The sequence below is a fragment of the Piliocolobus tephrosceles genome, chromosome 7 (genome assembly GCF_002776525.5).
Source record: "Piliocolobus tephrosceles isolate RC106 chromosome 7, ASM277652v3, whole genome shotgun sequence".
NCBI lineage: Eukaryota > Metazoa > Chordata > Mammalia > Primates > Cercopithecidae > Piliocolobus > Piliocolobus tephrosceles.
The window spans coordinates 19,111,978-19,127,843 of NC_045440.1; positions in this window are offsets into that span (position 1 = coordinate 19,111,978).

Genomic DNA, 15,866 nt, shown 5'->3' on the forward strand with positions numbered 1-15,866 from the left:
AAAAAAAAAAAAAAAAAAAAAAAAAAAAAAAATCCTCAAGAACAAGACAAGATGCCATGTTTAGACTTTCCAATCAACTCAGATTGGAAAGAAGACTTCATGTTGTTCCAGCTCCTCTGCTGAAAGCTTCAGACTGGGTGGGGTCCACTCCCCTGAGCTCTGGGGCTACTGTGAACAAGCCTGAGCTTGTCTCTGACCACTGGTGTTTGGGCAGGGGTGAATCACACCATCATCTGAGGAGCAACTCATGCTGTCTGTTTCTCCAGCAACTAAAATGAGATTGGAGAATACCTGAACTGAATCCAGGTCACACCTAGAAGGTGTATGTGCTCGTGAGCTCATGTGTGTGTATATGTACTGAGTCAATAGGACATATCCAGTTTCAATTTACACTCAGTACCTGCACTGCGTTGAGTGTTTTCACATGAGTTGTTTTTATTGAATTCGAATCCCTCGAAGTGAATACTATTGTCTTCATTTTTTTCAGACAAAGAATTGAAACTCAGAGAGGCTGTGACTTAACATTTGATGGTGACATACCTTCCTTTCCCTTCCCCCACCATAGAGTCCCTGGGATTACGGGTCACACTGCTTCCTCCTGGATGGATGTTTTATCAGCATGTCCCTGTGAGTTGTAGCCTGATTCTTTTCTTATTACCATCAAGTCTAGTCCTGACCAACAGGACCCAGGCCATTGAAATAGTATGATGTTCACTCATTGCTCAAGAATGGGAAGGGGAGGAAGGCTATGGTTCTGCCCTGAGTGAGGGCCTTGGCTTTTCCTTCCACGGATTTGGCTGCAGATCCAGAGAGATGAGAGCAGGAGGCTTCTGAGTGAGCATCCGTGATTTTCTGCTCTTCTTCTGCTTGTTTTTTGACATGCTGAGCCACTGTGACTGATGTACTGGCTACCCCAAGGCTGAAAGCCAGTGTTAGAATTCCTTGCAATGGAAATGGTTTCTGCAGGCAAAAGTGGAGAAACATTAACTCATAAGAACAGGTGTTTGTTCAGAATGGTGGTTACTGGAGCCTGATGTGTTCCCTGGTACATCCTCCTGGGAAGTGGTGGGCAGAGAAGAAAAGGACCCAAGTGAGGTTAGAGAGAAACAAAGTAAGAACAAAAAAAAAAAAAAAAAAAAAAAGGAACAAGAGACTTGTAGGACTTGTAGAAAGGACCATACAATTTTTTTTTTCATCTGTCCAGTTTCCATCCCCTTTGAGTTCTTTCTATGCCCCAGAAACTTCCCTTTCCTCTCCTACAGATAGCCCATGGCTATAACTACTACCAAATTCATAGAGGCACACTAGTGCCCAGCTCTCACTCTCTTGAGCAATCTTGAAGAATTACAAAACCCCTTCCCTCTCAGCTCAGCTGGAATTGGTGAAACTCTCAAAAGAACATTAGATTAGGTAGATAGATAGACAGACAGACAGACAGTTTAGATAGATAGGTAGGTAGGTAGGTAGTAGGTAGGTAGGTAGGTAGGTAGAGAGAGAGATAAATAGATAGACAGATAAAACCATCAATGTCTACAGATACATAAAAATGAGCAAGTTGATGAGGTCCTGGTGCTTCAGTCAAATTTAACTAAAGACCAGCCACAGTAGAGAATGGAGGCTACACAAGCCCAGCTACTTAGAAACTTCAAAGAGCTCCACCTTTCCAAATCTTTCATATTTTTGCATTCCACTTTGTCCTTGGCACATTCAGCCTTCCTAAGGGAGAGGAACCTTTTGAATGCTTACTATGTGAAACCACTTGTATTCATCAAACACCTTCTCATTACAAATGAAATACTAACTCAAAATAGCTCAGAAACAAAAAAGATAAACATTGATCCTTCAACTAAAGCTTGAAAAGGCAGGAGGCATTGCAGCCTCCTGGCTCTGCATCTGTCCTCACACCTGAGTCCAGGTTGGGGCACATTCTCTTGGGTTCCTTTGCAGCGAGAGCTGAAGCCACCAACAGTTCTGGAGGCCCTGGTTTTAGGAGTGGTGAACAAAGAGAAAAGGGGACAGGTTGTCAGCCCAGCTTCAGAATGAAGATCTTGGGGGAAGGACTCCAAGAGGCTGGACATGGACCATGTGCTTTATCCTGGACCAGCATCACAGCCAAAGACCAGGATGAGTCAAGTATGTGAGTCCCTGCCCAAGTCTGCAACCAAGGGATGGATGGATGGATAGACAGACAGACAGGTGTCAGATAGATAGGTGATAGACAGGTGATAGATAGGTGTTGGGTGGGCAACTTTGCAAGCAATAATAATGAGAGTGGAGGTGGATTTATGCACAAGAGGAATTGGGGGTAATAGCACTCAGAAAATCAGAATATGAGCCCCACAAACGTAAAGAAACGGATGTTCACTGAAGTATTGGAATGCGTCGTTTCATGTAATCCTCAGGCCAAGACTACCGTTTAATAAGCTCGGTGAGGCAGGGCTCTGGGTGTGTTTCACATCGCATCCATGGTAGCTGGAATAGTACCTGGCTCATAGCAGATCCTCAACTATGTGCTGAGTGAAAGTGAGCTTCCTGCTATTATGAAGCCCATTTTATGAGGCTTGGCGGGGTGAAAGAACGGGCAGAAGGAGAGGATTTGACCTCGGCTGTCTTGCCTGCTTCTCCCTCCTTGTACCCCATGAAATTGCCCCCTGCTGTGCAGTGCCATGAACTCTCTGATCAGCACAGGTTTGCATTTATGCAGCCAGATACAGGCTCCACACGTGGGCCTGTCCAATAGAGCCCTTCCTTGTCTCTGACAAGGCAAGGGAGAAAAGTGCGGTAGATGAGACCAGCTCGGGTGGGAGGCAGGCCAAGCAGGAGACGGAGGATGGGGAAAAAAATTAGAACCAACCCTAGGGAAACCTGCCCTGGTCTCCTGAGCAGGTACCAGGCAGGCCAGCGCATGGCATCTGGGGCCCCTGTTGGATTCAGAAGTAGTCCAGGTAGCTGTCAGGATCCAAGTGACACAGGGAGGAGGATGGGTCAGCTGGTGACACTAGATAGCAGGTTGATGGAGGTGTGTTTGGAGCATAGGAGTTATCTGAGAGCAGGATTCTAGCCATATGAATAGGACCCAGGCATGGTGACCAGGCCCCAAGCAAGTCAGCCGGGGTCCAAGTAGGACTGGCCAATGTCAGTGAGACGCTGAGGTGCCAGGCAAGACCGCTAAGGCAGAGGCAGCATGGTAGGACAAAGCCATGGATTGTCTGTCAGTGGGTGCCCAGAGTGCACCCCGATATACTATTAGGAAAGTAACAACCAGACTTATTCCAGACTCTTCCCCCAACTACACACACACACACAGCAGCTCCTGTTGGGAAGGCTGGGGAAAAAAGGGACTGACAGAAGAAAGCAGCAAGAAAAAAAATTACCTTGGAGTCAAAGGAAGCAGGCAGGCTGGGCGTAGTGGTTCCTGCCTGTAATCTCAGCACTTTGAAAGGCCAAGATGGGCAGATCATTTGAGGTCAGGAGTTCTAGACCAACCTGGGCAACATGACGAAACTCTGTCTCTACTAAAAATACAAAAATCAGCCAGGCGTGGTGGTGTGTACCTGTAATCTCAGCTACTTGGGAGACTGAGGCAGAAGAATTGCTTAAACCAGGGAGTTAGAAGTTGCAGTGAGCTGAGATCGGGCCACTGCACTCCAGCCTAAATGACAGAGTAAGACACTGTCTCAGAAAAAAAAAAAAAAAAAAACAGGCAAAACCCACCCTTCTGGGTAGTGGGGTAGTTTTGGCTGCTCCTGCGTCTCTTTCTTCCTCTAGCCAGGCCTCTGTGGAACTGCCCCACCCCATCCCACCTTTTTCCTATTGCCTACCTCATAGCTGACATTGCACATCTCAACTTTTAATTTTCCATGGACACTGCGGTTGCCCTGCAGCTGCGCATCTGAATTCCCTCCTGTCCACAGCCAGCTCCGCCCAAGTATCAGTCTGGGGAAATCTGGAAACTGAGCCCCCATCTATACTTTTTGGCCAAGCCCTCGCTGGGCTCCTGGCAGGGCTCAGCCTGCCCCTGTGCGGGTGCACTCTTCACAGTGAGGAGTGCTCTCTTGATATCCTGGGGTGATGTGGAATGGGAGAGTCTCTGAGGTCAGCTTTGGAAAAAAATAAAGCAAGAAGCTGAAATATCATTAGTGTTTAACTCCTCTCTCTCCACTACTCGCCGTTAAACCAGCGAGAGGACCCAGTGTCCATGTTGGCTCATACTTTAGAAATGATTCAGCTACCGAGAGCGGATAAGTGCTGATAATTGGCTGCCCCGGAGGACCTGTGGAGGCTGCTGCTTCCCAGGAGAGCTGCCCCATAGCTCTCAGGGCAGGAGGCCCTGGCCTGCTGTCCCTAAGGGCCCGGCCTCTGGTTGACACAGAGCCGATGCTGGCCTCGCACAGCAGTGGACTCCCTTGCCTGCAGAGCTATGCCTGCTGAGCTAACAGAGAAGCAGGGGATGGGGAAGCAGAGCTATTAGCTTGTCTGAAGAATGCTCCCTCGATCAAATAAACGAACTGCACTGTTTACTGTGTAAACTTGGACTGAAGCAGCCGCAGTGAGGGGGCTTCATAATAAGGGCTGTTAATATTTATGACCGACATCAGTGGCTCCTAGAGACACAATAATGAGCCCATTACCCCCTGAGCTGGCGTCGCCACCACCTTCCAGCAGACGCAGGAGGAGGGAGGAGTGGGGTGATCGGATGGGTGATGGGTGCCCAGCAGTACTGAAAGCCTTCCTGATCCGCATCTTAGAGTCCATGCAAGATGTAGAAGTGTCTGCTGAGCACCCACTGTGCACAGATCATTGAGCCAGTGCTGAAGACGTAAGGGATTCTAGGAAACCACTGAATAACCAGAGGAATGAGTGCTACCAGAGGTTTGACATTCAAGCTGCAGTTGGCCCCTTGTCCCTGGGTTAGGCAAGGCTTCCCAGAGTAGAAGGATATGGCTTCCCAGATGAACAGCCTCAGCTCTGGGAAGCTAGGGTGATCTTTACATAAAGAAAGTGGGCTCCCAGGACCGGGGGTCTCAGTGTCTCTCCTGCAAGACTGTCTCATTCTTCCCTAAAGGCCTCCCTGAGCTCTTCTCCAGCTCGCTCCTGGAGCAGGAGCTCCAATTTGAAGCCCTCAAAGCTGGTGAGAGTGGACTGGCAGGAGAGGAGGCAGCAAAGGAGACAGTGAGAAGACCCTGAATGAGCTTAGTGGCTGCACACTGAGGCTTTGGTCCTCCCTTGAAGTGGTTGACCTAGGGCCCCCAGGGGCAGCTGCTCTCCCTGCGTGGGCCAGGCACTGATCCTTGGCACCCAGGACACTTCCTGGCCTAAATGATCCACCCTGGCTCTAGGCCTGCTCTGCCAGTCCCGCTAACTGTGTGACGTTGGGCAAAGAACTTTCCTTCCCTGGCCTGATTCCATTTTTGTACAAGAAGGGATTTGGGCCAGAAAGGCATCAGTAGCTTGCCCTAATCTAACCTGAACGGCTTGAAGAAGCCAGACCCAGGATGTGTACATGCATGGAGAAAAGCAGAAAGGGGGAGGGGAGTGCCAGCCAAGGCACTTGGGTCCAAGGCTAGGCTTCTTGAGGTCCAAGAACCCCCAAATTGTAGGCCACAGCGTATGTGTGCATATAGCATTCATTATTCTTAAGTAGCTGAGAAACAGTTCAGAATCACTGCATGCGGCCCTAAGGTTCTTTCAAATTCTGAGATCCTCTAGTTCTAAAACTCCCACCCCATGGAACTCTCTCCCTGAGTTACGTGATGGACGGGGTTGTCCGAGTCTCTCTGGATGCACAGTTGGGCAGCCTTCAGGAATGGAGAGATCACTGGGGCTGGCACCCATGTGGTGTATTCACATACCACAAGGGTGAGGGCACAGCTTTTGGAGTTAGACCTTATTTGGGATCTGAGCTCTCTGATTACAGTGATGCCTGTAAGTCTTAGTCTCTTCATCTGTGAAATTGGCATCATAATGCAGGGTGACTCTATGTCTGAAAACACAGGTGAATACATAATGAGCCATTTATAGATAGTACATTACAGTCCATGATAAAATAATACTGTGTGTTTAGGTTGAATGGCCACTTCCTAGTAGCATCTACATCAGAGGGTGGTGTAGAGGATTCTATGCAATGATGAATATAAATTCCCTGGCACGATGCATGTGCCAATAAATGTTACCAATAATAATGATTATCACAACGTTTATCTCTGTCCCATGCAGATCAGTGTCCTGGGCTAATGTTCACCTCTTGCCTCTGCCAGGTGGTGCCTCTGATTATGAGCACACCCTCGAGTTCGCCCGAAGTGCAGCGTGGAGGGAGGATTCCTGAATTTGGAGGCCTCAGTGGGAGCAGATAGACCCAGCAGGAGACAAACTAGGAGTCCAGTCAAGCCACTAGAGGCCCAGAGGATCTTGCAAGGACAGCAGACATGTGGTTTAGAGGAACAAAGGACAGGCAGGCAGCAGAGTCCAGCAGTAGCTGAGACAGTGGTACAAGGGAGGCTGCCTAATTTATAGCACCCCATGGTCCCCAAGTGCTGATTGTGGCCCCAGAGGAGCCAGAGACCAGCAGGTGAGTTCTATTCTTGATTGCTGCGGGTTCGCAGGTGCTGTGATTACGTCTCAGCAGGGCGGTGGGAGGAGTGGCCAAAGTAAAAGCAATGCAAATGGTGTGGGCAGCTGAGCAGCATTTCCCAGAGCAGAGAGGACCTGATTCTCCTGCAAACCTGGGTCTGCAGATGCTGCTCTTTCCCCATCATTCTTTCATTAAAGTGGAGCCAAGAACTTTGAGGGGGTGGGGCATAATAGCTGTTGGGTAGAGATGCTTATAGCAAAGCTAGAAGGTCTCTCCTGAGTTCTTCAAATGAAAATCAGATCCCTAAGGGTTCAGGATGAAGCATAGTTTGGAAGGAGGGGAGGCTGTTTGATGGATGGAAAGAACAAAAAAATCTATTAGCAGTGCTTTGAGCTCCTTAGAGAACAGTTCCTGAGGAAGCCGAGTAAATAACTTCCTGATACCCAAGATTTGTTAATTAAGCACTTTGAACAGGCTTTGGGAGGAGGGCCAGACAACTGTAGAATCCAGCTACTGAGTCTTCTGGCCTCAGGAGAGAGGGCATGTGTCCCAGTGGCCAGAGGTGTCTCCCAGCCTCTGTGTAAGGGATGGGGCTGCTTCACTACAGGAGGGAGACCTGGTGCATGGTGGAACCCCATGTAGAGAGGACAGGGCAGGGTCTGAGCTGTGCACATGGTGGCACATGTGTTGTGCTGTCCTTCTTGACCCTGTGAGTTGTGTGTCATGCAGAGCTAGCAACACCTGACATGTCCAGGAGAAAAGCCACCTGGCCTCACGCAAGGGGACTTCAGGGAGGAATGTCTGCCCGTGGATCCCAGCATCTCTGCTGTGGTGCATCATACATCTGGTTTAAGCCCAGGAGACCCTGGGCTCCTCTTTGAATGTGCACATGCTCCCGGGAAAAGTAATGCATGGAATCGCTGTGTGTTCTTTAAGGGAGGTTGTTCAGATCCGAGAGTTCCTTGATTGGAAAAAGGGGGCGAAAGAGGAGAAAGAGAAGGCAGCACTAAAAGGAAGAGGATGGGACCGAGCTGGAGGCTCCTTCTCCACCCAGCCTGAGGGAGGCAGACACCAAGGCTCACCACAGAACTCCTTAGCCTGCTCAGGGGCCTGAAGCTTGCTCCAGAAGAGGCCCAAGGAAGAGGGAGGAAAGAGGATAAGGAGCTGGGGACAGAGAATAGAACTCCTGAGGGCTGATACCAAGAATCTGTTTGCTTTTTTCTCCCCAAGGGGTCTTCAGGCAAGTCTAATCTGGGTCACTGTCCTGGTTCTGGGGAGTAGACCTAAATGAGCCGCTCATTCTCCTCCAACACCCCTCCCGTCTTCGTCAGGTGGTTTTCCTGTGTGGCCTCATCCACTTGGTGTCATTCCTACAAAGGGCTATGAAAAATAAATGTCTGGTCCATGGAATCTTCATCTGGAGGAGTTCTGGAGGGGGAAGGAATCCTAGGTGGGCCCCTTGTATGGGAGAGAAAAATCCTTAAAGCAAAGTCAATGTGGCCAGCCTGGCTGCCACCCCAAATCTCCCAGGTCTAACTCGGCCAGCCCTTCCCAGACAGTAGGCTGAGTCTCATCCCCATGCAAGGATCATGAGTTACCCTGACTCCAGGCTTGTGGGAAATTCCCCATTATAACCAGGTGGAAACCTAGCCTCTCTATCGCAGCCTGAGAGGCCTCGCACCCAGCACCACATCCCACAGTTCTGCACAAAGCCAGCCCAGTTTGAAGACAAAGAGAAGGAACTCCCCTTTCTTCATGTGGAAGACACATACACACATAAGCCTAGCTGGGGACATGGTAAGGAAAAGCTCATGGACATTCCAAGATGGGTTTGGCCACATACAACTGGGTCATGCTGAGTCCCTGGGCACTGAGGAGGGTGGTCGTTGGGAGAGGATGCTGGTAGCTGGGAAGACCTGGGTGAAATCTGAGTTGGCGACGGGCGTTGTCCCTGTCTTTCCACACTCTGTGCAACGTCGCCCCCAGTGAGGCCCAGGATGGGGTTCCTCCATAGCAGATGGGCAGAAGAAAAGTGCGGAGGAAGCACACCGAGCCAGGGGCTCAGGAGGGCGGGCGGCTGTCACTGCCTCACCCATTCCTTTCTGTGTGGTTCTAGTCCAGGCTGTCGATGCTGTCCTTGGTGTTTCTGGCTGAGAGGAGGGGGTCTGTCTCCTGTTCCCGCCTTTGCTTTCTGCACCTAACTTTCCCCAAGTCTCAGCTTCCTCCTTACCTCTGCCAGCTTATTTATTCCCCGTGGTGGCTGAAAGCCAAAGATGTTTATTTCCTTTTTATTTTTTTGAGACAGGATCTCGCTTTGTCACCCAGGCTAGAGTGCAGTGGCATGATCTCAGCTCACTGTAGCCTCTGCCTCCCGGGTTCAAGCTGTCCCTCCTGCCTCAGCCTCCCCAGTAGCTGGGATTACAGGCACGCACCACGACGCTTGGCTAAGATGTTCATTTCCTTTGGAAAGATAAGGAAACAGGCTCGGGGTTGTGGAAGACCACTCTGCCTGGGAACTGCGGAGCCTGGATGTGCACGCAGTTTCCTGACAGGGCAGCCCCAGGTGTTCTGCTGTTATGCACACTGCACTTGTTGGTACAATCTGGAAGATCCTGCCATTGGGCCTCATCTAAATTTGTCCTTCCACGACTGCTGCCCAGGTCTCAGACTCATAATTTCACTTTCCCTTAAAGGTAAGGCTGGCGTTTAGAGTAAGAAGCAAAGTGGTCCGGATGGGCAAGTTCCACTATGCTATCTGGGAGAGGAGGACTCTTTTGTGTGTGATGTGCCCAGGAGTACTGCAGAATCAATAACCACGGACTCCTGTGAACCTCCGAGACATAAGCCATTCCTGTTGTTTGAGGTACCATGGGCCATAAGGATGGGCAGAAGGGGCAACCTCTTTAAAACCATCAAGAGCAACTACGTATCATTCCAAGACTGAAAGAGCAATATACCTAGGATGCAAACTCTCTCAAATTCATCTGTGGATTCCACACAATCACAATCACAATCAAAATTCAAGCAGAATTTTTTTAAAAATAGAATTTGACAAGCTGGTACTAAAATGTGTATAGCAATGCAAAACATCTAAAATAGCCCAAATGATTTTGAAAAAGAACTGGGTTGGAGTACCCACCCTCGCTGATTTTAAGACCTACTGAAGAGCTATTTTACTCACGACTGCATAGCGCTGGCATAGGGTGGACTTATATATCAATGAGGCAGAATAGAGAGTCAAGAAATAGACCCATACATGTATGTCTAATTTATTCTCAAAAGAAGAGGCAAGACAGTTTGATGAATGAAAGGAAAATCTTTTCAACAAACTGTTCTGGAACAACTAAAAGTCCATACAGAAAAGAAAAGAAAAGAAAAAAAAAAAAAAAAAAACCATGAACCTTTATCCTTACTTTTTTCTCACCATACTGAAAATGTGACTTGAAGTGGATTTTAACCTAAATATGAAAGCCAACTGTAGACTTTTAGAAAAAGCCGTAGGAGAAAACCTTCACAATCTTGAGTTAGGCAGATATTTCTTAGGACACAAAAAGCATAAACCATTAACAAAAAACAGTGATAAATTGAACTTTATCCAAATTTAGAACTTCTACTCTTTGAAAACTACCATTAGGAAAAGACAAGCCACAGATCAGAAGAAAATATTTATAATAGGTATATCTGATAAAGAACTTACATGTGAAATATGTAAAGAACTCTTACAACTTAAGAGTTCACAGACACCTTCCAAAAGAGAATATAGAAATGCCAAATAAGCCCATGAAAAAATGCTCAGCATCATTAGTTCATCAGAAGTGTCAATTAAAACTGTGGATATTATTACACACTCCCTGGAATAGTTATAAAGACTAATAATCCTTAGTATTACTTAGTATCTGGAGCAATAATCACACAAATGATGCTGCTATGAATGTAAAATGGTACAACTACTTTTTAAAACAGTTTGGTAGTTTCTAACAAGGTTAAACATAAATTTACCATATGAGAAGTACACTGAAGTGTACTTCAGTATTAGCAAAGTAAAAGGAAGTATTTAGCAAAGTAAAAGGAAAACAAATGTCCCCACAAAGACTTGCACAGGGAGTACAAAACACACAGTAGCTCCAAACTGCTGTGTCATAATGGCTTCAAACACATGTTAATCAACAGGTGAATGAATAAAAATCCTGTAAGCTGGAGCTTCACAGCTTGACTTAAATACAGCCATGTCACGAATCATCTTTTTAAATTACAAATATAGGTTTGTAATGTCATACTAGCAGTTTAAAAAGATGAGCTCATGATGCATTCAGCAATATGGATTACTCACACCACATTCTGCTGTGTGAAATAAGCCAGGCATAAAACAGTACACATCATAAGATTCTGTTCATCAGTCTCTAGAAAAGACTGATCAACTGTTACAGCAATTGTAAATAATGCTACAGTGAACATACATGTGCATGTATCTTTGTAATGGAATGATTTCTTTCTTTGGGTATATACCCAGGAATGGGATTGCTGGATCAAATGTTATTTCTGGTTTAGATGTTTGAGGAATTGCCATACTGTCTTCCACAATGGTTGAACTAATTTACATTCCCACCAACAGTGTAAAAGCGTTCTTATTTCTCTGCAACCTCACCAGCATCTGTTGCTTCTTGACTTTTTAGTAATAGCCATTATGTCTGGTGTGAGATGGTATCTCATTGTGGTTTTGATTTGCATTTCTCTAATGATCAGTGATGTTGAGGTTTTTTTTCATGTTTGTTGGCTGCATGAATGTCTTCTTTTGAGAAGTGTCTGTTCATGTCCTTTGCCCGCTTTTTGATGGGACTGTTTGTTTTTTTTCTTGTAAATTTGTTTAACTCTTGTAGACTCTGGATATTAGACCTTTGTCTGATAGATAGATTGCAAAAATTTTCTCCCACTCTGTGGCACACATACACATGGAAAACTATGCAGCCATGAAAAGGAATGAGATCATATTCTTTGCAGGGATGTGGATGGAGCTGGAAGCCATTATCCTCAGCAAACTAAACACAGGAACAGAAAACCAAACACCACATGTTCTCACGTGTAAGTGGGAGCTGAACAATGAGAACACATGGACACAGGGAGGGGAACAACATACACTGAGGTCTGTTGGGGGGTAGGGTGAGGGAAGGGAGAGCATTAGAAAAAAACAGCTTACGTATGCTGGGCTTAATACCTAGGTGATGTGTTGATAAGTGCAGGAAACCACTGTGGCACACGTTTACCTGTGTAACAAACCTGCACCTATACCCTGGAACTTAAAAATAAAGTCACAGCAAACAGATCAGGGTTGTCTAGAGCCAGGAGTGGAAACTGATTGTGTAAAGGCACAAGAAAACATTTTGATATGATAAAAATATCTTACACTTTTTTAAAATTTATTTTTATTTTTCATAGAGACAGGGTCTCACTGTATTGCTCAGGCTGGCCTCAAACTCCTAGGATCAGGCAATCCTCCCACCTCGACTTCCCAAAGTGTTAGGATTACAGACGTGAGCCACTGTACCCAGCCCTGGTATTTTATGTATCTTGATTGTAGTGGTGGCTATAAAGACATATACATTTGTGTGAGTGTATCCATGTATACATATATCTGAACATATATTTGTATTATGTACTCATCAAAATGAACATTTAAAGTGAGAGCATTTTATTGTATGTAAGCTATAACTCACTAAAGTTGCTGTAAAAAGATAACATATATCAAGTCTTTCTGACCTGCTTGCTTCTAACCATTACAGTTCCCACTGCACTTAAAGCTCTGACTCCTCACCGCATTTTACAGGGCCCTGCATGGTCTGGTGCCATCTCTCACCACTCTTTCCAAAGTCATTGTCTTCTAGGCACACTGGCCTGCTGTTATTCCCTTCTGTGGCCCTCCGCACAGGTAGCCCCACTGCCTATACTGCTCTACGCTCAGCTCTGTGTCCCTTGCCTATAGAGTGTCCACCCCAATAGTTCTCTACTTAGCCTTTATTGCGAGTCATCATCATTAGCTCCCCAATTTAAATGTTGTCCTTCGACTATATTTGTCCATGACACTCTCTTCCTACCTAGGCCTTATCACAATTTATACGTACATGTGAAGTAATGTGGTGTCCTCTTTTTAAACGTTTTTCCTACCCTAGACTGTAAGATCAAAACAGGACTACGTTTGCTTTGTCCCCTACTGCATCCCTGGCATCTAGCAATGTCCTTGCAGATAGTCGAGTCTCCATAAATATTTGGTAGATAAAAGGATGGACAAATGGATAAATCAATGAATCAATACTTTTCTTTAGGAAGTTGTTAGGAATCAGTGGATCACTATGGTGAGGGCTACATGTGGTGGAATAAAGGACTCAGCCTTGGGTGTGAGGCCCTGGCTCTCTCACTAATGCACAGACCAGACTGGATTCACTAGGTCGGGGTTGGGGTCCAGGAATTGTAACATTTAACAAGGGCCCCAGGGTAATTATGATGTAAGAATGTATGATAATAACTAGGTAAGCATATATATCCATAGTGTGTGTATGTGTGTGTGTGTGTGTGTGTGTGTGTATATATATATATATATATTCCTATAAACACTTGCAAATTCGTATTTTTTTTTGAGATTTTTGAGCCATTGTTTCAAAAAAATGCAATTCCGTACTCATTTAGCTGTGTCTGTATTTTCTCATTCAACAATTCCTGGTAGAATCCCTCTAAGTTGCTTGACATGTTATTATTCTTTCCTCTTTATTAATAGATACAGATACAGTGCAGGGTGTGTGGTGGTTGTTAGTGCTATTCACCAATACTTTTTATTGTCTTCTTTTCCAGGCACATGCACATAGAATTGTACGTCCTGGCTTATCTTTGGCTGAATGGAGCCACGTGACTATTCGTAGCCAAGGAATTATGACTTCTGCATTGAAGCATTTAATCATCTGGTTCGAGGTCCTCCAGAACTCATTTCCCTGTGGCACAGCAACTGGAAATATTTAAGGTAATGGTCGTTCCATCAGCCTGGGTCCCTGAATGGCCCCGGGAACAGAGTCCTTTACTGGCTTGACTTGGACATATAGTATGAGCAATCAATCCATTGTTATTGTTTTAAGTTATTGAGCTTTTGGAGTTACTCCATATCAACACGAAGCCTAGCCTAACTGAAATATATTGTTGTACTGGAATTCATTCAATCATTCTTTGCCACTAACAACAGTACTCCAAGAACATCCTTTCACATATATCATTAGATGCTGGTGTGAGTCTAGACAAATAGAGAAAAATATGGAAGGATACATAAAAGGCTGACATGGGTTCCATGGTTTTGTGGAGGATTTGTGGCTGAGAATTATTAGTATGGAGGAGGTTGGAGAGAGGAAGAAGATACAAAGAAAAGAAAGAAAGTAAAAAGCTATGTACAGTGTAATCACATTTATGTAATTCTGTAAAAGTATAAAACTTTATGCAGTCCTACATAAACATATCTATATCTATGTTTGCATTTTTAAAAAATAAATACTTAAATTACTAATTTTTAAAAGAAAGCCACCAGAGCATTTAAGACCTTAATGAAAATGCAAATGTTATTTTGGATGCTCAAATACTAGGGGATTATGGAGCAGTTATTTAGGCTTCTGCTCCGGTCACATTAAGGGATTAGTAACTGCGTGCTGATGGAAGGAGTGAAAGCACAGCATTCAGGGCAGCCTGGTGTTGATGCTGGGGAAGAGGATGGGCGGCATGGGGGAGGGAAAGGGCTGTGATGCCTTTTGATATTAGGTCAAAAAGGGTACTTCAGAGGGAGAAGGAATAGCAAAAGGGCTTTGGGAAAGCAGGTGAGGATACTCATTTGAAGGAGGGAGGTGCATAAGCAGAGCTAGCAAGAAGAAACTAGTCATCAAGATATACCTGTGAGATCACCTGGTCTATCATCATTTTATAAACAGGAGCTATTTTCTTTTCAGATTATCTCCTGTAACTAGCACAATGCCTGACTTGTCAGAGTAAGAACCCACAAGCATTTGATGAGAGAGTGTGTGAGAAAGAAAGAAGCAAGGAAGGGACTTGATTACATAGCTTATCGGTTGCAGAGCCAGGAGTAAAATTCAGATGCAGGCTCATTTTAGCTCCAGATTCTTCTAGGAGTACTTGAAAGAGATCCACAGAGAGATAAGAGGAAGGGAAAGAGAGAAGGGAGGGAGATAGTGCTCTCTTTCTCTCTCCCTATCTCTTTTTCCCCCTTCCCCTCTCTCAGAAGTGGAGGTGCATTGTATTGAGGGGAACACCAGTAGGCCCTTCTCCAGTAATTCAGGTTGTGTAACAGAAGTATGTGCTCCCCAGTGTTAGGAGCCTCTTAACTCGTCCATGAGCATTCGCCCCTTTGGTTTTAACAGCCCACCAGCCACCTCTGCCTTAGTTTGTCACTTCCAACAGGCCCTGGAATCTGACTTTGTCAAGCACCCCGTGGGGTCAGGCAGTCTCCCCGTCCTCTCTGGACTCAACTGTCTGAAGAGGATTGGCCTGTAATTCCAACAAAAGGGAGTGCTTTTATTTTCTGTAGCCTTTCTGTAGTATGTGCATTTTCCTGAGAAAGAGGATCTTTGGAGCAATCCACATGTCTTTTCCCTGGAAAGAGATCCTCAGAGCTATCTTTTCCACAACTGACCACATCCTGAATATAATATCTCCTGGACTGGTTATGCTAACTCTTCATGAAACGTAGAGAACTGCCCAAGGATTCAAAAGTGGTTAAACAGAGGATCTGATAAACTCATCTATATCAAGGTGTCAGGGTCTGATAACCCCTTAATGTGTTATCTTTCCAAGCAGACTTGCATTATTATAGAGCACAGAGAAAGTAAATTGTTATGCATCAGCTGATAAGGCAGTAGATGCTGGCTCAATTTTCCAAACGTGAATATGTTTGATGTAAGTGGATCATAGAAACTAGGTGGTTGAGTATTAGATGACTCGGGATGTGGTAAGATACGGTGGATACAGGTTATTAGGAATTGGGTTTGGATTGTGTATCAAATGGTATGCTTTTAACCGGAAATAATAGATTACTGAACTAAATGTGGCTAAAAGATTGAGGAAATTTTACTATAACAACTCCAGTTTGGTTACTTCAGCAGCAGGAAATGTTTCCTCTTTCTGTTGAACCCCATATGACTGCAAGGTGCTGTAGTTGTTCTATATACTATGTGAATATGACAATCTTAATTACAGAAAATATCTCTCCCTTCACTCCTTGGGCAACTTTTTTCAATAGAGAGAAGAGCCTTTTTCA